This window comes from Lissotriton vulgaris, chromosome 7 (assembly GCF_964263255.1).
Source record: "Lissotriton vulgaris chromosome 7, aLisVul1.2, whole genome shotgun sequence".
NCBI lineage: Eukaryota > Metazoa > Chordata > Amphibia > Caudata > Salamandridae > Lissotriton > Lissotriton vulgaris.
In genome coordinates, this window is record NC_141695.1 from 805044999 (window position 1) to 805068202 (window position 23204).

At 45.5% G+C, this 23204-nt stretch overlaps 1 protein-coding gene across 1 annotated transcript in view; it reads left to right on the top strand.

Moving 5' to 3' along the window:
• The first annotated feature begins 200 nt into the window (after window positions 1–200).
• Window positions 201–23204, top strand: part of CANT1 (calcium activated nucleotidase 1) — a 160215-nt gene continuing 137211 nt past the window's right edge. The window contains exon 1 of the mRNA XM_086931070.1: window positions 201–454. The gene's annotated coding sequence lies outside the window, so the exon portion shown is untranslated. The remainder of the gene's footprint in view (window positions 455–23204) is intronic.

Below are 23204 nucleotides of genomic sequence, written 5' to 3' on the forward strand. Positions count from 1 at the left end.
CTTGAATCAGAGACAGGAGGACTTAACTGTGGTAGGCGACAAGAAATAGGTGTGGGCACAGTGTCTGAATTACCCGGCATTCGATGGTCACCCCTCAAGCTGACAGCTGAGGCGCGAGCACAGAACCTTTAGCGCCGGCTCGCACACGGCTGGGCTATGTTTTCCGGAGCACAGCCCTGTCTCGTCCGGAGCACGTCGCGTTTTCTTCCGGTTTCGCTGAGGTAGCGGCTTCTATGGCGATGGGTGGACTGTCTTTTGGGGGCGTGTTACTTTGTAATAACCTTTCGCAGGGATGACAGCGGAGCATAATCCAAAATACTTTTAATATTACTCCCTTAGTCTGTCGGTTTACAGCCAGCGCTATGATGATCCCTTTGCATGATGAAGTTGGTCGCTTAGAGTTGGAGACAAAGTAGAGGAGATCGGATGTTAGAGGTCTGTCGGGGGACGGGAGGTAAGGTCCTTTACCCGCCGTCCCATTGTTTGTCTGGGTTCAAGTGGTTTCTTTAAGAGGTCCAAGACTATTGAACGTATTCCTTATAGCGTCTGCTTTCACTATTGCCTTTACGTTTAACCTCGTATACGATAAGTGTAGAATAGATTATGGAATAAGTTGGCACCTAGATACCCTTGTTTCTGTTCTGTTTTGTGCTATAAATGCCTTTTTCGTTACTTTCTTCAATCTGCTCCATCGTGCATTAGAACGGTTTGGTCAACGTATAGAGTGGAAGATTGCATCCTGATTGACGGATTAATGTATAAGCAAATCGAGCTTTATGCATATTTTGCTAATATAAGCCTGATATTTTTGTAGTCGAAATAAAAGCAGACTTCCCTGAATGTTGACATATAACCTCTGCACTTTTCAAGCTACACTGTCAAATCTGTGTTGTACTATCACCGTTGATATTGCAGCTACATATGTGCCTATTTTAATCAAGTTCAGGTTATATTATTGCTATTTAGGTTAAATCTAAATTGTAGTAAATTTATTACACGCGATGAAGAGAATAAAACACACCATTTGAGGACTACAGTAATAATTCTGCAACCTTGTGCTGCCAACATCAAAAAGATTACGCAAAACAGTAGTAAAATAATCTACTTAATGTGTAGCAGCTTAAAATTCAATCTAATTTCTATGTTAAAGCTACACTGTGATCATGACAATAAAAGGAGAGGCCCATATGCCACCGCTGTGAAGAATTGTGCCTACTACCAGCGGATAATCTCATGAAGGTTTATTGTAACCATGACCTGGCTAATGCAAGGCAATCAACAATGACAGTCATACTTGACAGCTGGCTCATATAACGTGCTAAGGTAAGAGGGGAAGGAGTTGGGAAAGAGAGAGGCAAGGAACCATTAGACCGGGAGCATAAAGGGAATACAACACACCTCTTCACCTGAGGGAAAAACAAGGTAAACAACCTATGTTCATATGCAAAAAAGGAAGAACTTCAAAACAGAATAAGAAATTATTGTGAGGCATAACATGAGGCAGAGTCCAGATTCCTGGTGTATTTCTTTATTGATAACCACGAACAGCACAGAGTCATTCCTGTTGACCGCTCCAGATCTCGCCTCAACTGACAAGATCTGGAACACTCAACTGGAACCTTGGTGCCATCATTCCAAATAAGAACAAAACACACAGCATTAATACAATGAGTGGAGCAGATGTTTTAACTGCAGTGCATAAGAGTAACACCATAAATAAAATGGAGAGATTCAGATTAATGCCACTTAGGTGCAGTACGTATGTCCCAAAGGGTTTTCTTCCCTCCTGTTGAGAAGACAGACACATGATAGGAAGGTCTCTGATGGGAACATCTTACTTAGTTGTATTTTGCACACTCCAGTTCTTCTCCATTTTCAAAGATGACAAAAGTATGAACCATGCAACAAATTTTCCCAGGTTCAGAAAAATGTGTACTTCTGAGAAGTACAAATATAAAATAGGTAAATTCACGCTTACCAAGTCTCCCACACAAAACATAGACTCTTTTGCATTACTTACGGGATATATCTTTCTTTGTATTTTGACTAATGGGGTTCAGTTTTCTCCATAACTTCATTTCTGTCCACATCAACAGAGACTACCCACTTCTACCAAAAACGTGTCATTTTAGCTCTGGGTCACAGAAACACGTGCATAATGTTATTATGGCTAGTAATACACCCCGTTTCCTGCAATGCATCAACAAATAGCACCCCCCAATCCCAGTCCTTTTCAAGCACTCTGCTGAACAGAACTACCTGATCATACAAAGTTAATCCTCCTCTTAATACACCTAATATCTTATAAATATCTTGTTACTTTCAGGATGACATAGTATAATATGGATAGAGCGCTTAAAAAACTCACATTGAGGCCGTTCCTCCTCAATGATAATTTAACCGTTTTGATCACTACAGTTTCAAGACCAGTGGAACTCCAGCAAGGCACAACTTAGACTTATAAATTGAGAATACGCTGTTAACAACCCCAGTTGGTAATAGTTAATAAGTAGAAGCTTTAGTCCAATATGGATATTGACAATTGGTTTATTAATGGTGTTGAGATGGCCTCCATGTAAGCAACCTTTTCCTTCCAATGGAGATAAATTACACACTAAACCAACCAAGTCAATCCCCACTCTAGCGTTTGCACGCAGGGCGGGTCCAATACTAGCAACACCTGGTCCTTGTTAATCCATCAGGAACAGGTTAAATACTCCCAACTTACCCGTGAGCCGACACTTCAGAGTCCGCACACAAGGGTAGGCCAGCCAGAGAGCCGGTCCTGGCCAAACTGTAAGTACGGTATAGCTGCCAACTGGAACTCTTTCTAGACTCTGACTCAGACAGGGCCAAATTGACCCAAACACTGATTACCTTTTTCAGCACACATACAGTGTGCTACTGTGCACAACACGAGGCACACATTTTTACCTAATTTGGGTAAGTTATCAACTGTGATGGACTTTTAATTTATGTTACTTGTGGTGTTTTTTTATATGTACAGGTGACATACTTTGGCACAAAGCATAAGGTTGATGCAAACAATTAAGTATGCGTTTGGTGTAACAAAATAAGCACGTGTTTCACAATTTGCGAATCAGAATCAACATTTGGAAATAATGATTTGGAAATAGTGAATAGCATTTTTACTGTGTACTATGTGTCTTTGAACTACAGGTCATCGCTAAATAAATCTCAAATCAATACCGAAAACAAGGATGTGTGATTGGGAGAAAATCAATGAACCGATACATTAAAACTCCAATCACTAAGTAGATTAGGTTGATATTGGTCCTGATGAATAGCAACTAGATCATTGTTATGGCTACACGGAAGCTAGAAACATGTTGACCTATAGCTATCTAAGATAACTAAAGTCTAATAGATAGCAACACACATTTTTAATATAGGTAAAGAGAACTTGTTTATTCAAGTTTTTCCTGAGAAGTACCTCTTTCCCTATTTTTAGCCTCACACCTTTACACCTCAACACCAATCTACCGCTTAAGCCCCCACACCTGCACTTCATTAAATGGCAGACATGAAGATCTCCAGGAAAGAGCCCCCATTGTGGGTGCCTGTCGGGCATTGCAACGTTAGTCAGACGAAGGGCAAACGCCCTATTATGTTATGAACCATGACACCTATCCAGATGTGTGAGGGCATTTGATTCTTGCAGGGTCAAGCCCACTGCGTACCCCACAGAATAGTTATTGACCAACATAGACACTCATTCTTCTTTAGGAACTGCATACCCCACATACATTTAAAAGTTTTTAACAAACCTTGAATACAATTCGGCAAGTCCAAAGAGGGACTTCACTTTCTCTTTATTAGATAGGGCAGGAGTCTTTTCTTTAGCTTTCCTATAACTTATGCAAGGTCTGCTTTGGACCTTAACTCATTATAGGAGATAGTATAGCCAAGTTACTTGACTCACCCCTCACCAGCACAATGCTTTTCTTTTTTTATAGTGAGTCCTGCCTGTCTAAGTTTACCCAGCACCTCCCACAGCGGGACATCGTGATCCTTTTCAGTTGCACCAAATACTAATGTCATGTTGGAAGCAGAGGACATGATATACACCATCACAGATATTGTATATTCTATGAATATTGGGTGCACAAGATACTTCTGGTATTCGAAAAAGTGTTTCTGATAGGACTATTTACTACTCTGTTACTCTCATATTTAGGCCTTGTGCGACTGTGATGTTTTTTGTTTGTGCTGTGTTCCTGTGGTGACTTTGTCTGTGGCTTTTAAGGAGTGCTAGGTCTGACTCTCTTCTGGGCTGGCTGGAAGAGGCAAGGGCGCAACTAAGAAAAAGAGCATATATGTAGTGAGGGGCACAAAAGACTTCATCCGTGACTTCCTGATGGGACTACCTTTGTGTCACTGTAGAGATTGAGAACTGCATGACCTGGGCACTTACAGTCTGTATGGAACCCCTCAATCTTTTTCCAGAAATAATCCATTTGTGACAGACTAGTCCACTCTCGGAGAGATCACCAGTTCATCATGTATTTCTTGTCTCCATCAAATGCTGCAGGATTATTTTCTTAAAGGTTTTTAGTCATTAGTGTTCTTGTTGGTTAAATGTTGCTATATTCGTCAACACAATGTAACCTCTTTTATTTGGTATCTCCAGTCAGCCTCTTTGCTTTCTTCATACTTCACCCCCCAGATCCTGTTCTAAGAATGTTACTACCTGTAATATGTCCTGCCTTTATTTTTACTGCATTTATTGTCCTTGACCCTGTGCATTGCACTGCTAGAGCTGTAGAGTTTCCTTTCATGAATGTAGAGCTACTTGCCCTCTGTCCGTCAATTAACAATCATACCTGCACTTGCCCATCTCTCCCACATGGACAGCCTCTGCAATTCATCTAATCTTGCTGCACCCCTTCGTGCAGGGATTTTAAACACTCGTCCACACAATGTGCTCTCTCCTTGCTCTAACCCCCTGCAGTTATACGTCTGTTGTAGTATGTATTAGCAGGCTGTACACCTACTTTGACTGTGCTTCTTTCCAGCATGCATGGGCCTGTTTGCAGGATGGATTTCTTTATCTGTGTGGGGGTGTTAGTCTTTGAAGGATTATGTTTGCAGGGTCTGTGCACTTCTTTCCAGGAGAGCATGTGTCTGGGATGAGTGAATTGGTGTAGCTACCACTCCTGCTACAAGTCCAGTGGCATCTGGGCCCATAGGTATAAGGGGTCTACTGGCAACAACAATAACTATCCTCCTGAACTGTAATGGGGAACAATTACCTAGTTTGGCATCTATGTGCCACTGGACGGCTTTATGTGTTTGTGAAGGTGCAGGGTATGTAGGTGTCTGGCACGGAGACTGAAGTTGGGTATCTTGAACTGACAGGATGAATGTATGTCTCTGTGTGTATAGGGTATTTCTCTGTACGGTGGTGTGTGTGTCAAGCAGGATGGATTTGTGCCCGCTGTGAGCATGTTTGCCATTGTCGGATGTGTGTTGATGGTTTTCATGGCCTCTATAGTCTGTGGAGCTCTTTATGATCTTAAGCTAAAAAATCAGTAGATCTGTGAAGATGATTTAGCTCCAATTGTCATTTTACCAACAGACGCACCATGCTTGCAAGAATAAACACAAGGGAAAGCTAAAAAGCTAGAAAAAAATGGGGAGAAGAGTAAAAAAAAATAAGAGCAAGAAAAAATGCAACGAAAGGAAAGAACATAAAAAAAGGTAGCTCGGGGTTAGGGTTAGAAAAGGGAAATGAATGAGTTTTATTTAAAACTATTAGAAATAAGCAGCATGCTGTAGTTAAAATGTGAGTGAGGTATCACCAATCCTTGTGAGATAGTCCAGTGAGCTACTAACAAACTGCAGAGCGTGATGTCACAGGTTCTAACCGCAATTCACAAATGTATGTGTAAAAGCACCTAATGCAGAGATGAGTTTATATTACCTTGTGGATTAAATATTATCTGTTCAACGAGAAAGCCCAGTGGATTAGAGCTTACAATGCAGTGATTTATGAAGAAGAGGTGTGGCGCAGCCAGCCAGGCCGGCTGACTTCGGAACACGGGGTTCACAGTTCGATCGCCGGCGGAAGTTCAGGCCAGCACCATGTTGTAGCGTTCTAGTGGTCCGAGGGTCTCGGCTGAGCCCCGGAACCACTTGCACACATTGTATCACCTTCAGGTCAGGCATGGCCTGAAGGCTATAAATAAACGGGAGGAAGTCGCTCGGGACTTCCTGTCCAACCATCCCAGCAATTGTGTCAGTGTCCCTTATTTACATTGCCCCCACAGAGATAACAGGCCCCTACATTTGGACGACGAGGGTGGGATCGCACATATCCCTACCTGCAGGCGACGCCTATCTGTGGCGAGTCCGGATCCGGAGTGACGCGTGGCCCGTGAAGTTATCCCTGAGGGCGTCGAAGCTGTTCCCCACCCTAGGCAAGGTGGTGCTCCTCAGCCCACGATACGAAGAAGACACCCGGAAAAGACACCCCGGTAAGCAGCGTGAGCGAGGGCTGCGTCAGGCACCGGGCGGAGAAAGAAAAGTGAGATTGAGGCCCAGAAACGCCTCAGGAGCCGCGCAGAACACGCGCATGCGCAGAAGCGGGATCAGGCGCCCGATTAGGCCTCACACGCTGAAGCTGACAGAAACTGACAGAAACACGAGCGCCGAGCGGCGTTTTCAACAACAAGTAGGGGAAGGCATCGGCGAAGCTGATTTTAAGTGCGAAGAAGGCCCAGCTGCCGAGGGCGCACAACGGAAAGGAAAAATTAACAAACAAATGTAGCAAACAAGCATTGGCAAAACCAACGCAGAAAAAAAAAAAAAAAAAAAAAAGGGGCAATCGAAGTTGGCAGCTAAATCGTGACACGATAACACAACAGAGAGACACTACGGGGACAACTTAGTGCAAACAAGCATTGGCAAAAGAAGAAAAAAAAAAACAAAGAACAAAACAACAGGCAAAACCTCGCCAGATCACCTAAGAGGACCATCAGCACCCAATAATGTCTGAGTTACCAGAGGCAAACGGGGGAGAAGGCCCTTCAGGTACTGCAGCAGTACAGCCTCCACCACAACAACCCGTACCAATACAACATTCATCACACGCGCAGGTGCAAGCATTACCGCCATTCAGTGGACTGGCAGACCCGTCGACGGCGGCACCTAGGTGGGCTACCTGGCTCGGGAGGCTAAATAATTATTTCATAGCCACCAGGGAAAAGGATGAAGAAGTAAAACGTTCACTACTGCTTCATTTTGGTGGAGAAGAGATATACAAAGTATTCGCACACCTCCCGAACACAGGAGAATCAAACAACTACGATGCCGCAGTGCAGGCACTCAATGCGCACTTTGATCCTCAACTTAATCCACACTTTGAGAGATTCAAATTTAGGCAGTCAAGGCAAAGGGAAGGTGAAAGCATGGATGCTTTCCACGCACGCCTGCGTGAACTTGTCAGCACGTGCACAGAGGATGATTCAAACAAGGAAGTCACAGCCCAGCTTATACAAGGGTGCAGAAACAAACCCCTAAGGACGCTGATTCTCCGCCAACCAAAAATTACTCTAGAAGAAATCCTCCTACTGGCAAGGTCGTATGAGTTGTCGGATGTACGCTCATCAGCAATGGAAGCAGTCCTGAACGCCAGCGCGAACAACGGAGTGACAATTAAAGCAGAGAGGGTTGATGCAATCAGCAAACCCAGCCGAGGTGGAAGAGGTAGATGGCCAACCAGAACACCGAGACAACCACAATGTGGCTACTGTGGGCGTGAAGCACATGAGGCAGGGAGTTGCCCAGCACGTGGGAAGATCTGCTCGAACTGCGGAATCCCGAATCATTTCTCCAGTGTATGCCGAGGAAGAGGCAGAGGAAGGGGATCGTTCAGGAAAAAGTCAATATCCGGAGCGATCCGCCAGCTAGAAATTGAAGGAGAACAATTACCACGAAGTGGGAAATCGACATACCAAAGGTGTGACAGACTCGATGACTCATCGGAAGATGAAGATGGTGAGTGCTACTTTGTCTCGTTCACCAATGAGCTGAAGCAAAGACGACGACCACAACCCAAGTGCAACATACTAATAGATGGATCCCCGACAACCGGGGTGATTGACACAGGCGCCACAGTGAATGTCATGGGCATCCAGCATTATAAAGCTTTGAATCCTAAACCAAAACTAATTCCATCCAAGGTTCGAATATTCACATATGGCGGGAAAGAGCCACTCCCGCTGCGAGGCAAGATGGTAGTCCAAGTAAAAGCGGAAGAGCATGAAGTAACTGCAACTTTCCACGTGGTGGATAAAGAAGCCGACCTTCTTGTTGGAAGCCACACGGCTGAAGACCTACACCTAATTGCATTCGCAAATGCCGTCAAAAGTATCCAAGTGGAGGAGTTACTGCAGCAGTTTCCATCGCTGTTCGAAGGATTGGGCATGATCAAAAGACCACCATATGAGCCTGAACCATGGGTCATCAAAGACACTAAAGGCACGGCAGTCACTGCGCACAGGAAAGGAGAAGAGGTGACTCGCAATGTATCCTGGTTTAAACGCATCCCAGCAGGAATAACAGAAGCTGATGAAAACCTTGAAAACTACAATATCGAACAACCAGCGAGTCAACGTGGAGAAGAACCCAGGGAAACCACACATGAAAATGAACCGACTCCACCGGCACCAATATCACCAGTGCAATCACCTGTGCGAACAGCAACACCAGCGAGGGGAAGGCAGATGTACCATCTCCGGCCTAACCCTAAGCCCAGTCAGAGACTAGCAGAATATATGTGCTACTCATGAGCAACATATGAATACAACAAGAAATTAAACAAAGAACGAACTTGGGAAGGGATGTAGCGTTCTAGTGGTCCGAGGGTCTCGGCTGAGCCCCGGAACCACTTGCACACATTGTATCACCTTCAGGTCAGGCATGGCCTGAAGGCTATAAATAAACGGGAGGAAGTCGCTCGGGACTTCCTGTCCAACCATCCCAGCAATTGTGTCAGTGTCCCTTATTTACATTGCCCCCACAGAGATAACAGGCCCCTACATTTGGACGACGAGGGTGGGATCGCACATATCCCTACCTGCAGGCGACGCCTATCTGTGGCGAGTCCGGATCCGGAGTGACGCGTGGCCCGTGAAGTTATCCCTGAGGGCGTCGAAGCTGTTCCCCACCCTAGGCAAGGTGGTGCTCCTCAGCCCACGATACGAAGAAGACACCCGGAAAAGACACCCCGGTAAGCAGCGTGAGCGAGGGCTGCGTCAGGCACCGGGCGGAGAAAGAAAAGTGAGATTGAGGCCCAGAAACGCCTCAGGAGCCGCGCAGAACACGCGCATGCGCAGAAGCGGGATCAGGCGCCCGATTAGGCCTCACACGCTGAAGCTGACAGAAACTGACAGAAACACGAGCGCCGAGCGGCGTTTTCAACAACAAGTAGAGGAAGGCATCGGCGAAGCTGATTTTAAGTGCGAAGAAGGCCCAGCTGCCGAGGGCGCACAACGGAAAGGAAAAATTAACAAACAAATGTAGCAAACAAGCATTGGCAAAACCAACGCAGAAAAAAAAAAAGGGGGCAATCGAAGTTGGCAGCTAAATCGTGACACGATAACACAACAGAGAGACACTACGGGGACAACTTAGTGCAAACAAGCATTGGCAAAAGAGGAAAAAAAAAAAACAAAGAACAAAACAACAGGCAAAACCTCGCCAGATCACCTAAGAGGACCATCAGCACCCAATAATGTCTGAGTTACCAGAGGCAAACGGGGGAGAAGGCCCTTCAGGTACTGCAGCAGTACAGCCTCCACCACAACAACCCGTACCAATACAACATTCATCACACGCGCAGGTGCAAGCATTACCGCCATTCAGTGGACTGGCAGACCCGTCGACGGCGGCACCTAGGTGGGCTACCTGGCTCGGGAGGCTAAATAATTATTTCATAGCCACCAGGGAAAAGGATGAAGAAGTAAAACGTTCACTACTGCTTCATTTTGGTGGAGAAGAGATATACAAAGTATTCGCACACCTCCCGAACACAGGAGAATCAAACAACTACGATGCCGCAGTGCAGGCACTCAATGCGCACTTTGATCCTCAACTTAATCCACACTATGAGAGATTCAAATTTAGGCAGTCAAGGCAAAGGGAAGGTGAAAGCATGGATGCTTTCCACGCACGCCTGCGTGAACTTGTCAGCACGTGCACAGAGGATGATTCAAACAAGGAAGTCACAGCCCAGCTTATACAAGGGTGCAGAAACAAACCCCTAAGGACGCTGATTCTCCGCCAACCAAAAATTACTCTAGAAGAAATCCTCCTACTGGCAAGGTCGTATGAGTTGTCGGATGTACGCTCATCAGCAATGGAAGCAGTCCTGAACGCCAGCGCGAACAACGGAGTGACAATTAAAGCAGAGAGGGTTGATGCAATCAGCAAACCCAGCCGAGGTGGAAGAGGTAGATGGCCAACCAGAACACCGAGACAACCACAATGTGGCTACTGTGGGCGTGAAGCACATGAGGCAGGGAGTTGCCCAGCACGTGGGAAGATCTGCTCGAACTGCGGAATCCCGAATCATTTCTCCAGTGTATGCCGAGGAAGAGGCAGAGGAAGGGGATCGTTCAGGAAAAAGTCAATATCCGGAGCGATCCGCCAGCTAGAAATTGAAGGAGAACAATTACCACGAAGTGGGAAATCGACATACCAAAGGTGTGACAGACTCGATGACTCATCGGAAGATGAAGATGGTGAGTGCTACTTTGTCTCGTTCACCAATGAGCTGAAGCAAAGACGACGACCACAACCCAAGTGCAACATACTAATAGATGGATCCCCGACAACCGGGGTGATTGACACAGGCGCCACAGTGAATGTCATGGGCATCCAGCATTATAAAGCTTTGAATCCTAAACCAAAACTAATTCCATCCAAGGTTCGAATATTCACATATGGCGGGAAAGAGCCACTCCCGCTGCGAGGCAAGATGGTAGTCCAAGTAAAAGCGGAAGAGCATGAAGTAACTGCAACTTTCCACGTGGTGGATAAAGAAGCCGACCTTCTTGTTGGAAGCCACACGGCTGAAGACCTACACCTAATTGCATTCGCAAATGCCGTCAAAAGTATCCAAGTGGAGGAGTTACTGCAGCAGTTTCCATCGCTGTTCGAAGGATTGGGCATGATCAAAAGACCACCAATTAAGTTGCATATCGACAAAACGATACAACCCATCGCTCTCAGACACAGAAGAATACCCTTCCATCTCAGAGCAGCAGTAGAAAAGGAGCTAGAAAACCTAGAAAAACAAGATGTGATAGAAAAGGTCACTGGCCCAACTCCATGGGTTTCACCAATGGTGATCGCCGAAAAACCCCGTCAGCCTGGGAAAATACGCATCTGCATAGACATGCGCATGCCAAACAAGGCAATAAAACGAGAGAGACATATTACACCGACAGTCGATGACATTTTAGCTGACCTCAACGGAGCTAAATGGTTTTCTAAGCTCGATCTTAATGCCGGATATCATCAACTCCGACTAGCGGAGGAAAGCCGCTATATCACAACATTTTCCACGCACTTGGGCCTGCGGCGGTACAAACGCCTGAATTTCGGCATCTCGTCAGCTGCCGAGATTTTCCAAAACACTGTTAAAGAGATCCTATCAGGGTTGCAAGGCGTAATGAACGTGAGCGATGATATCCTCATCCACTCAAAAACAAGTGGGGAACACCACCAGCGACTACGTGCAACACTCAAACGACTATCGGAACATGGAGTCACACTCCATCAAGAAAAATGCAAGTTTTTCCAGAAATCAGTGGAGTTCTTTGGATACATATTCGACAGCAACGGAGTAAAAGTGGATCCCCGCAAATCACACGCCATAAAAAATGCACCAGCCCCATCTACAGCATCGGAGGTGAGGAGTTTTCTCGGTATGGCGCAATATTGTGCACGATTTATCCCGGGCCTAGCCACCATAGCTGAGCCGCTTCGCAACCTGACAAAGAAAGATGCACCGTGGAAATGGAGTAAGGAAGAGGAGAAAGCATTTACAAAGATCAAAGCAGCTCTGTTAGACACGACAACGCTTGCATACTTTGACACCTCCAGGAAAACAGAGATCCTAGTCGATGCTAGCCCGGTGGGGCTCGGAGCATTATTAACGCAGGAAGCAGAACCAGGTGTATGGGCCCCATTGGCGTTCGCCAGCAAAGCACTAACAGCCACAGAGTCCCGGTACTCACAAGTTGAAAGAGAAGCACTGGCAGTAAAATGGGCCTGTAACCATTTCCATTTATACGTAGCAGGGTGCCCATTTCGAATGGTCACTGACCACCAGCCACTGATACCTCTGTTCAGAGGAACCGCTCCACATCCACCCCCGAGGATAGAGAGGTGGGCAATTCAAATACAACAGTACCAAATGGATCTCATTTATAGACCTGGTGAAAAGAACCCAGCTGATTTTCTGTCCCGTCATCCGCACACAGATGGAATAGTACCTGAGGAAGAAGAAACCCTATTTGAAGAAGAAATCAATCTTCTGGCTCAGAGCGCATGCCCGCAGGCTATGTCCATTAAAACGATAATTGAACATTACCTACAAGACAAGGTGCTACAAAAAGTGGCGAACACCATCCGAACAGGAACATGGAATGGATTCCTAAAGGACAATGATGACTGGTCAGAGGATGACCGTTCTAGGATAGGCCAAATCTGGAAAGTTCACAACGAACTAAGCATGGCAGAGAATGGACTGATCCTCAGAGGACGTCGTATAGTACTGCCCCTCAGCTTGCAAGAACAAGCCACCATGTTGGCGCATGCAGGACACCAAGGAACGCGGCGGATGAAGAGCCGAATGAGAGAGAAGGTGTGGTTCCCAGAGATGGAGAGCAGCATCGACACCCTAGTAAAGAATTGCAGATTGTGCCAACTAACCAGCACTCCTGAAAACCCAGCGCCTGTCATCACAGCGGAACATGCCCCTACACCCTGGTCTTGGGTAAGCATGGACTTTGGGAGTTTCCCAGATGGGAGAACAACGGTTGTTCTCATAGACTCATTTTCCAAATATCCCATCGTCGAGTTAGCTGAATCCACCAGTTTTAGAAATGTTCAGCCGATATTGAGCAAAATATTCGCCATGTTTGGTCGCCCCCAGATCATCAAGACAGACAATGGGCCTCCTTTTCAGGGGAGTGATTTCCGTGATTTTATGAGTACACTAGGGATCAAACATCACCGAATCACACCACAGTGGCCGCAAGCCAACGGTGAGGCCGAAAGATTTATGCGAACCATCAACAAAGCACTAAGGATAGCAAGTATTGAGGAAGTTGACCCTGAGTCAGCATTGCAACAATTCCTGGGAGAGTATCGGAGCACGCCACACAGCACAACACAGAGAACACCGTGGTCGTTAATGTTCGCAGGAACTCGGCAAGACAGTCTCCCGATGACCGAAGGCTGGACACCAGAACCTTACATGCCCAGCGAGACCCAGCAGAGGAGAAAAATGAACAATGAACGGATCAACACAAAGAGGAGAGTACAGAGTAGAGAACTGGCGCCGGGAGATACGGTGCTACTGCGGACACGAAGACCAGGAGGCAAGTTCAGAACACCATATGAGCCTGAACCATGGGTCATCAAAGACACTAAAGGCACGGCAGTCACTGCGCACAGGAAAGGAGAAGAGGTGACCCGCAATGTATCCTGGTTTAAACGCATCCCAGCAGGAATAACAGAAGCTGATGAAAACCTTGAAAACTACAATATCGAACAACCAGCGAGTCAACGTGGAGAAGAACCCAGGGAAACCACACATGAAAATGAACCGACTCCACCGGCACCAATATCACCAGTGCAATCACCTGTGCGAACAGCAACACCAGCGAGGGGAAGGCAGATGTACCATCTCCGGCCTAACCCTAAGCCCAGTCAGAGACTAGCAGAATATATGTGCTACTCATGAGCAACATATGAATACAACAAGAAATTAAACAAAGAACGAACTTGGGAAGGGATGTAGCGTTCTAGTGGTCCGAGGGTCTCGGCTGAGCCCCGGAACCACTTGCACACATTGTATCACCTTCAGGTCAGGCATGGCCTGAAGGCTATAAATAAACGGGAGGAAGTCGCTCGGGACTTCCTGTCCAACCATCCCAGCAATTGTGTCAGTGTCCCTTATTTACATTGCCCCCACAGAGATAACAGGCCCCTACACATGTGACTCTGGGTCATAGCTAGCTTAATCTTCCTGACGGTTCCCAGCGCCTTGAGACACTTAGGGGGGGTGATTAGTTCGCTCTTTACAAATACCTGGTTTATGTAACTGTTTTCAGGCTTCAATCCTCATACTATAAGTGGTCCTACAACATAGATTTGTTTGTAATCTATATTAGAACATTGTAATGTTGGGAGCTCCATTGAAAACAATGGAGTGCTCCGGGCTTATAATGGCTGGTATAAGCCTGGAGCACCAACATTCCAATGTTTCTTTGTTCACAGCTCTGGCTGTGAACAAAGGCGTCTAGGAGCCTGAGGGGATTCCAATCCCCTCATGCTCCCATAAAGCTTTGTTCTTTTTTGTTAGAACAATCTGCCCTCTAGAGGCAGAATGTTCTAATAGCCTTATAGCCCTTCGTAGCTGGGCTATTCCGGTGATTAAAGTCCCTCTCCCTTGTTAAAGCCCCTCGCCTTCGGCTCGGGGGGCCTTTAATATAGCCTTATAGCCCGCGTAGCGGGCTATACCGGCTATTAAAGGCCCGCTGAATCGTTAAAGGCCCGAGCCGAAGGCGAGGGTCTTTAACGAGACAGCAGGACTTTAATAGCCGGTATAGCCCTGCTACGAAGGGCTATAAGGCTATTAGAACATTCTGCCACTAGAGGGCAGAATGTTCTAACAAATTAAACAAAGGGTTCTCGAAGCTCGAGGGGATATAAATCCCCTCAAGCTTCGAGAAGCCTTTGTAGAACATTGGAATGTTGCTCTGCGGGTCTTTACCGGCCCGTAGAAGCAGGGAGCACTCCATTGTCTGCAATGGAGCTCCCAACATTCCAATGTTCTAATAGCCGGTATAGCCCTCTACTTCGGGCTATAAGGCTATATTTCATAGGTTTTAATTGTAGTGATGTAGCTGCTTCCCATTAGTGACTGACAGTCTGGTCTCTATACCAGGTGAGTCCTATGGTTGAAATGAGTAAGCATAAAAATGGCTCATAAAATGCAACTGTGTCAACGCAAGAGTCCCTAAAGGCACATCTACTGCGAACATGTTTAGGCAGTGAAATAGAAATTTAATTTTTCTTTAGCTTTATTACGCAGCATTCATTTTGATAGCTGCATTTAGCAAAGAAAAAATTAAAAAAGGAACATTTCAGTACGGTCTACGTAGTTGATTTAGAGCATGGGTACTCACAAACTTTCTTAAGGGGGCCAAAATTACAGTGTGGTTTGTGGCTGAGGGCCGTACCAGTGGGGTCAGGGTCAGTGGGTACGGGGCTAGAGAAAAAAAAAATCACCACCTTTTCAAACCATTACTACACAATGCTGTATTTCAAAAGCAGATGTTACTACAAAGTGCACATTTTGATAATACGTTTTTATTATCAGACAATAGCAATCTTAAGAGGCATGTTTACCAGTTACTCCCTCCCCCTCCACTCACCCTTCCCTATCCTACCACCCTCTGCAGGACCAGAATCAGTGTTAAGACTGGTGTGCCCAGACTTGCAGCCAGACCCGCCTCCCAACCCGGACATTGATGACTACTTCCGGGTTGCATCTTACTATACGGAAATCCATAAGAAAACACAATACTTATTCAGTCAGCTACTCTACTTGGTCACAGCCGTTTTTTTTTTAGTGTGATATAGCGCAAACTTGACCCGAAGGTATCGGAGCGCTTTACATGAGCAGCAGTTGCCTTACAGACACATGTTCATTTTTAGGTCTCACCTGCGGTGCAACGCATGCGCTGCTCGCTTGCGAGTTCTATAGTCCTTGTTTTTCTGTCTGGTTTCTTTGGAAGTGGGGTTGGTGACCGCCCTGTCTCCCTTAGGCCCCGCCCCTTAGGTCTCTCATGCGTTGCAGCGCATGCGCTGCTCGCTTGCAAGATCTATAGTTGGTTTTCTGTCTGGTTTCTTTGGAAGTGTGGTTGGTGACCGCCCTGTCTCCCTTAGGCCCCGCCCACTCGACTAGTGTTAAGGGCTTTTCACATTGTGTCCTTGTCTCCAGTACATCATAGTATATCATTATTATGCCCGTTGTCCGTGGTTTTTTGCACCCCCATCCCCCGTGAAATTCAAAATCTATTAGCGCATCCGGGAAACCGACTCGACAGGAAGTAAAAACCAGGCAACAACACTGAGCACAACGCGGGAGCTGAGAGCACAACAGCGTGTGCAGGAGCTCGCCTAAATGCCAGCGCACTTCACGCCTCCTCGTCATCTGAGAAGGGCTGACTTGGGAGACGGCTCAACAGGATTCACCTCCTGTTGCAGTATGAACCAGGGTTCACCTGCTGTTTAGGGCAGTATGAACCAGGGTTCACCTGCTGTTTTGGGCAGTATGAACCGGGGTTCACCTGTTTAGGGCAGAATGACCCAGTGCCTCTGTGCACCTTCTCCGTTTTTGACTCTGACAGTCTCCTGGTTACTATCATAGTATTTTATGTTTAAGGCTTCCCTTCATCTTTCCCTCTGCTCACGGCTCTGTTTATTTTGCAGAGCTGGCAATTTCATTGATGATACTACTGTGCGATTCATTGTCCTTCAGCTGCTGCATGAAAGCCTGGCCCTGGTCACTCAGTCCTGTCTCTGGGGTGCGTGAGTTCCTTGTTATAAGCAGGCTTTCAGAAACAAAGCACTCAAAATGATGTCCTTTAAAAACCAACCTAATCCAAAGTGAAAATTAATGAAACAACAACTACACCGTCCTCATTATTACCCACAACTACTACTATTGGGGAACTCCGAGCACCCAATCTTATAATAAATAAAGAGGGAGTGAAGCCTCAAGTGTACACTCACTAGAAGTGACGTCATCCAGCTGCTGTTCATTGGCCACAGCTCCTTTGGATGGGGTGGTTTCATCGGTTAGTAATTCCACCTTTGGCCTAAGCTCTCTTACAGACCACAGGAGCATCAGCCTTTATACTCCCCCTGATGTGCAGGGATGAACATTGACTAAGGCTAGGGCCGGGGTCTCCTCTTCTGTTGTTGAGGTACTTAAGCCAGGGTTCTGCTGTCGAGGCACTTAGGCCAGAGTTCTGCTGTTGAGAAGCTTAGGGCAGGATTCTGCTGTTGAGGCACTTAGGCCAGAGTTCTGCCATTGAGACACTTAGGCCAGGGTTCTGCGGTTAAAGCACTTAGGCCAGGGTTCTGCTGTTCAGATACTTAGGGCCGGGTTCTACTGTTGAGGCACTTAGGGCCGGGTTCTGTTTTAAGGCACTTAGGGTCGGGTTCTGCTGTTGAGGCACTTAGGATGGCCATCAGATCAGATGCAACCAAGCCGCCTCTTACAACCATGTAGCAAAGACTACCCAAATAGCCTGCACTATATGTTTTTGAAAACATACGTGCGTAGCTGGCAAGTTTTTTTCCATTGTGCGACTTTGCAATTTTTTCACTGTAGTTAGGTGTGACATTTCAGTGCCTTTTTCGTGACACACTCGGGTAAACATCTTATTGCTGTAAAATGCAGTAGAATCAAATTTATTACTACAGCCATTTAAATTACAACCTTTTGTGACACTTGTGAAGTAGGAAGACCCATAAAACAGCTCTTCACTTGACATGCACACTCATGCTATAAACCTTACCCGCAAATGTTGCTTTTCGCGCCGCTCAGAAAGGCTTTGGAGGGCTGTCCGGGCCCCACAGCAGCAGCCCACTCTTCACACCCTGGGTAAATACAACTCTGGGCACCGAATGTGGTCTTGCGACCACGGCTGTATGACTTACCAGTCAGGGGCAGAGGACAGGCTCAGAGCGCTGCCTTTGGACATGGGGGAGGTGAGAATTAAACATTTGGTACCTTTGTGTGTGTGTGTGTTTGTGTAGTGGCCCGAGAGACCGAGGGAAAGCGAGAGCCAGTGTGTGTGCAGGTTTTTTTGATTTGTGTTATCTTTTTTTATAGGACTGTTCTCAACTTTAAATCATACAACCAGTTGAAACATACACAAGCATTTGCAATGCAATAGGTCTCGCATTTACACGAGTTTGAGCTAGTGGCCTTGAAAATGACAATACCTTTTATTTAGGTTTTTGTTTTTTAAACATAAATAAAAGGCACTGTCATTTACAATGCCAATAGCATAAATGCGAGACCTATTGCATTCTTAATGCTTGTTTTATTAGGCATGGGGAGATTAAGTGATTTGCCGAGAATCACAGAATGTTCAGCGTCCCTGCTGAGGCTCGAACCAAGTTCCACAGCTTCGAGGTCGACCGCCCTAGCCGTTAGGCCAGAATCACATAAGGAGTGGAGGTGTGACCTAACTTTGCTCCTGCAATTAGGATTTCTTCCCAGTGTTTTTAATTATATTATGAGGCTTGTCCATTGCCCTTCATGCTTAAGAAAGATGCATGATTTACCACCTTTTTTGTAGGGAAAATTTTACTGTTACTCTCAAGTTCCCACCTGCGAGTCTGTTCCTAATGGTCCCATAACCACTTGACGATCATCACACAATCTGCTGCCTATACAGGCTAAAAGTATTTTACTACCACCCGGTCAGTATCTCTCCCATACTTTATGGCATATGTGTTAAAAGTTTGAATAACAACTTTTCCAACAGTTCAATTGTAATATGTTAACAAATGTGCCTTTCTGCTGAAAATGCACTCGGTTCAAAATGTCTTTTTCAAAACTGTGCCTCACTCTGCTTCTACATGCCCCACTGCTCTTCCACCTGCTCCTATAAACCCTTATGTATCTACTTGGAAACATGCCCTTATATTCCTTATATCCAACATTGCCTTTCCCTATCTCTACCCTTTGGCTTACTGCCCTCTTCTTCTGTAATGTTTATTTTCATTTTTTTGGTCATTACCCTTTTTCTTTCAAATATATTTTATGTTCTATGCTTTGGATTTCAAAAAAATATAGTTGCAGAGAGGATGTCTTGGGCTACAAGGAAGCAGGAAGTGCTCCAGAAGGCCCCTTAAAAGTCAGCTGTGAAAGTGCAACAGCTGACTTATAACAAGCATTTGCAATGCAATAGGTCTCGCATCAGGAAAGTTTGAGCTATTGATATTGTAAATGACTAATATTTTATTTATGTGTTGGTTTTGAAAATAGCGAAATTAATAGCTTTCTCATTCACAATGCCAATAGTTTTAACTTTCGCAAATGTGACACCTATAGTATTTCTTATGCAATATGTGTTGTATTTACGTGACTTAAATGTATTGATATTACAAATAACAATGTCTTCATTTTTTTAAATAATTAATACTTAAATAAAAGTTAGTAATTTATAATGGCAATAGCTTTAACTCTTGTAAAAAAAGTTTGTGAATATTATGTTCAGTGTATTTTATTGTGATGAAAATCCAAGAACAGAAGTGAAATATTAACATCTTTTTGTGACATTTGTAATAAATTTTGAAACATTGAGAGAACATATTTGAACTAGTTGTTGTTGAATGGTTGCACAGATTGATGTTGTGGTGGCGACGAGTGATGCTGTGGCATTCAGTGATGCTGTGGTAGCGCATAGTGATGTGGTGCCCCGGAGTGATTCTGTGGTGGTGCTGAGTGATTCTGTGGTGGTGCTGAGTGATTCTGTGGTGGTGCTGAGTGATTCTGTGGTGGTGCTGAGTGATTCTGTAGTGGTGCTGAGTGATTCTGTGGTGGTGCTGAGTGATTCTGTGGTGGTGCTGAGTGATTCTGTGGTGGTGCTGAGTGGTTCTGTGGTGGTGCTGAGTGATGCTGTGGTGGTGCTGAGTGATGCTGTGGTGATGCGATAGATAGAGTGAGGGAGGGCGATGGATAGAGGGAGGGCGATGGATAGAGGGAGGGCAATGGATAGATAGGAGGGCGATGGATAGAGGGAGGGCGATGGATAGATAGAGGGAGGGCGATGGATAGATAGAGGGAGGGCGATGGATAGATAGAGGGAGGGCGATGGATAGATAGAGGGAGGGCGATGGATAGATAGAGGGAGGGCGATGGATAGATGGAGGGAGGGCGATGGATAGATAGAGGGAGGGCGATGGATAGATAGAGGAGGGCGATGGATAGATAGAGGAGGGCGATGGATAGATAGAGGGCATAGGGTACTGCCCCTAGAGTACCCTATTCCTGCTACAAGCAGCACACAGCATTGATGACACATGAGCTGTCCTGCAAAAAGTGTACATTTGTGGTCCCTGAGCACCCTTCAAACTAAGCTGCAGTCACTGTGAGAGTACCTGCTGCAAAGTAATGTGGGGGCCAGTGCAGGGGCTCGTATATGAGGTCTCAACTCCACATTGCAGTCATCCAATTGTATGATCTTCGGCCTAACAGCCTGTGCCCTACCAGCATCTTTGGGACAGATTATAGCACTCACTTTATTTGCTCATGTACAAAGGTCAAGTTTTGAGTAAGATGCTCAGATCGGTCAGGAAATTATTTACAATCCTGCCGATAGTGCAGCCAACAGCACCCCTAATTAGTTGCATATATACACACTTTATATATTTTCCCAAGCCCTGGGCTGAGCGCTGCTGGGTTACAACACAATGTCTTCCTACAAAGTCCCAGGCCGAAGCCCCTAGCAACTAATCAGGGCCTTGGAAGAGGAACATAGACTGTTGGCCTTTAGGATATAAATTGTCAGTATTAGCTATTTGAAGCTCCCTGTCTGCATCTATTTTATTAAATAGAGGTCGCGCTTCAACTAAAAAAAGCCTTGAGTCTTCCATAGATAGCGATGTTATGACGCCACGTCTTATACTTTTTATTGTGTGTTAAATCACTTTCGTAACACACTAGCAATAATGCACAGAGATAACCAGGCCGGACAGTGTGTGCTGGAGGCACACAGCCATTGATAAACCTACTCATCGAGACATCCACCTTCTTTTCAACCATTCCAATGTAAGCTTTTACGTGCCGGTTTTTTATCTGCCCATCTTCCCCCATGCGCAGCATTCACTGAAAAAATACAAAATGCTCACTCCTCTTGTTTACGTCTGCACAGTAAATTGTGAGCCATCCTCATAGCTGCCAAGGTTCCAGATTGCTATGTGTGACATTTTCAGAATTTTTGTGTAATTATGAGTGACATTTCAATAATTATGAGTGACACTGTCTTGCGAGCAAAAATCTAGCAATTTAGACGAGGGAATCATAAATATTAGAACTTAGACCCAATTGAGCAAGGGAAATTATGAAAATGTTACACATAGCAATCAAAAACCTTGGCAGCTATGTACATCTAGAAAGCAGGTCACATGGCTCCGCTAAGAATTAACACCAAAAGGAGCAAAGACCTGCGTTTAGGCTGTAGAACCACTGGAGCGAAGCTGTGCAATCAGTCCCACTGGCAAGACAACAGTTTAGTAGAGAACAGAGCTCTTTACTGGAACATGCCCCACCAATGTAGAAGGGGTATTGATGGGTGCACATGAGGCATTCAGAGGTGTGGTGGACCTGAGCATCACAAGAGCCTGTCCTGATGTCCTGGCATAAATATCTCTAGTGTCACTCAGTGTGTCTAGGTGATCCTGCGAGTGACAAGTAACACACCAAGCATAAATACACCAGATGACACTTCTGGCAAAATTTGAAATGTGTTTTCTGTCCATGGGCAAGAAGTGAAAACATTGAAACGGCACAAAAGCAGCATTGTCTTAAGTCGGGTATTGTGTATGCCCTGTAATGCTGCTTGAAGCCTGGAGAACAGAAAGTGTCAAAAGTCCCCTGAATCCAACACCTCACCTTCAGATTCAGGCACACACAGGTAAGTGCAAATGTAGTCTGTCTCGAGTGACAGTCAGTACGCACGCTGAAGAGTCTGTGAACTGATGGACTAAGGCTGTTTAGAGAGCCCAAATAATAAAAATAAATAAACCAGGCGAGGAGCTTCACTAAACTCCATGCCGCTCTCCCACACGCGACCTGGGCCTAGACCATAAAGCTGACTCAGGTCTGATGCCAGAAATTAATAAATTAGATGACTCCGGCCCCAACAGTCTGCACTTCTGTGATACCATGCTGTTGAAGCCTCAGGAGAGCCTGTTACACACATTGCGGTTACAGTCAAGCAGGCTGATTATTTATTTATAAAGTTTTATATATATTTCAAAAATTATTTTTAAAATGTCACAGCAGTATAATTAAGTGAGTGGCCCTGGGGTCCGGTGCGCTGCTTACTACTACTGCGAGTTTAGTTAACACTTACTTGCACAATTGACTAAACTAAGAGAACAGCGCATACTGGGTATTAAACATAAACTGTAAATGTCATTTTAAAAACACACTCACTTACAGCATACATGCTTTACTGATTCACCCTTCAGCGGAGCTTCTCTTCCTGCTGCAGAGTACTTGTTAAACTAGTCCTACCAATGTAAATCTTTTACCCAAGTAGTATTAATTCGAGTCAAAATAGCAAAATAATACTGCCCCACAATGTGCAGTATTATGCCACGTAATTTGCGTTTCATGCAGCACAATCTAGTAAACTTTACTTCATAATGTGGCCCTCCATTGCTGCTTATTGGCCTAGAGTTGCTCTCTCTGCCTATAATTTTCCACTGAGCAAAAGCAGTCCGTAGACAACTACATAAAAGCCCAGGTTAAATGCATTTACTCAAAACACGCAAAGCTAAAATAAGATCCAAACGCTCGATCAACCTTAAGCAAAATTAAAGCACTGCCCACTTCTATTCCTGTCGAGCGACGTTATGCCACAGATAAAGTATGTTTTCTTGCAGTGCTGTGCAGCAGAGCACACACAAGCTCCACCGATGCCGGCAAACATATTACTGACTGGCTCGTGCCCTAATTAAAGCGCGGCTGCATCATGAACAATAAATACGCCGTAAGGGACTTCATCATGTAGTGTACAGTGTGAGTTTGGCAACACAGTGCTACTACACAGTGCTACTAAAGTGGCAGGCAGGTTGCATGGCCAAGTAACTTACTGTCTCAGTTGTGCACTAGTTCGGCAGCATGCACCCGG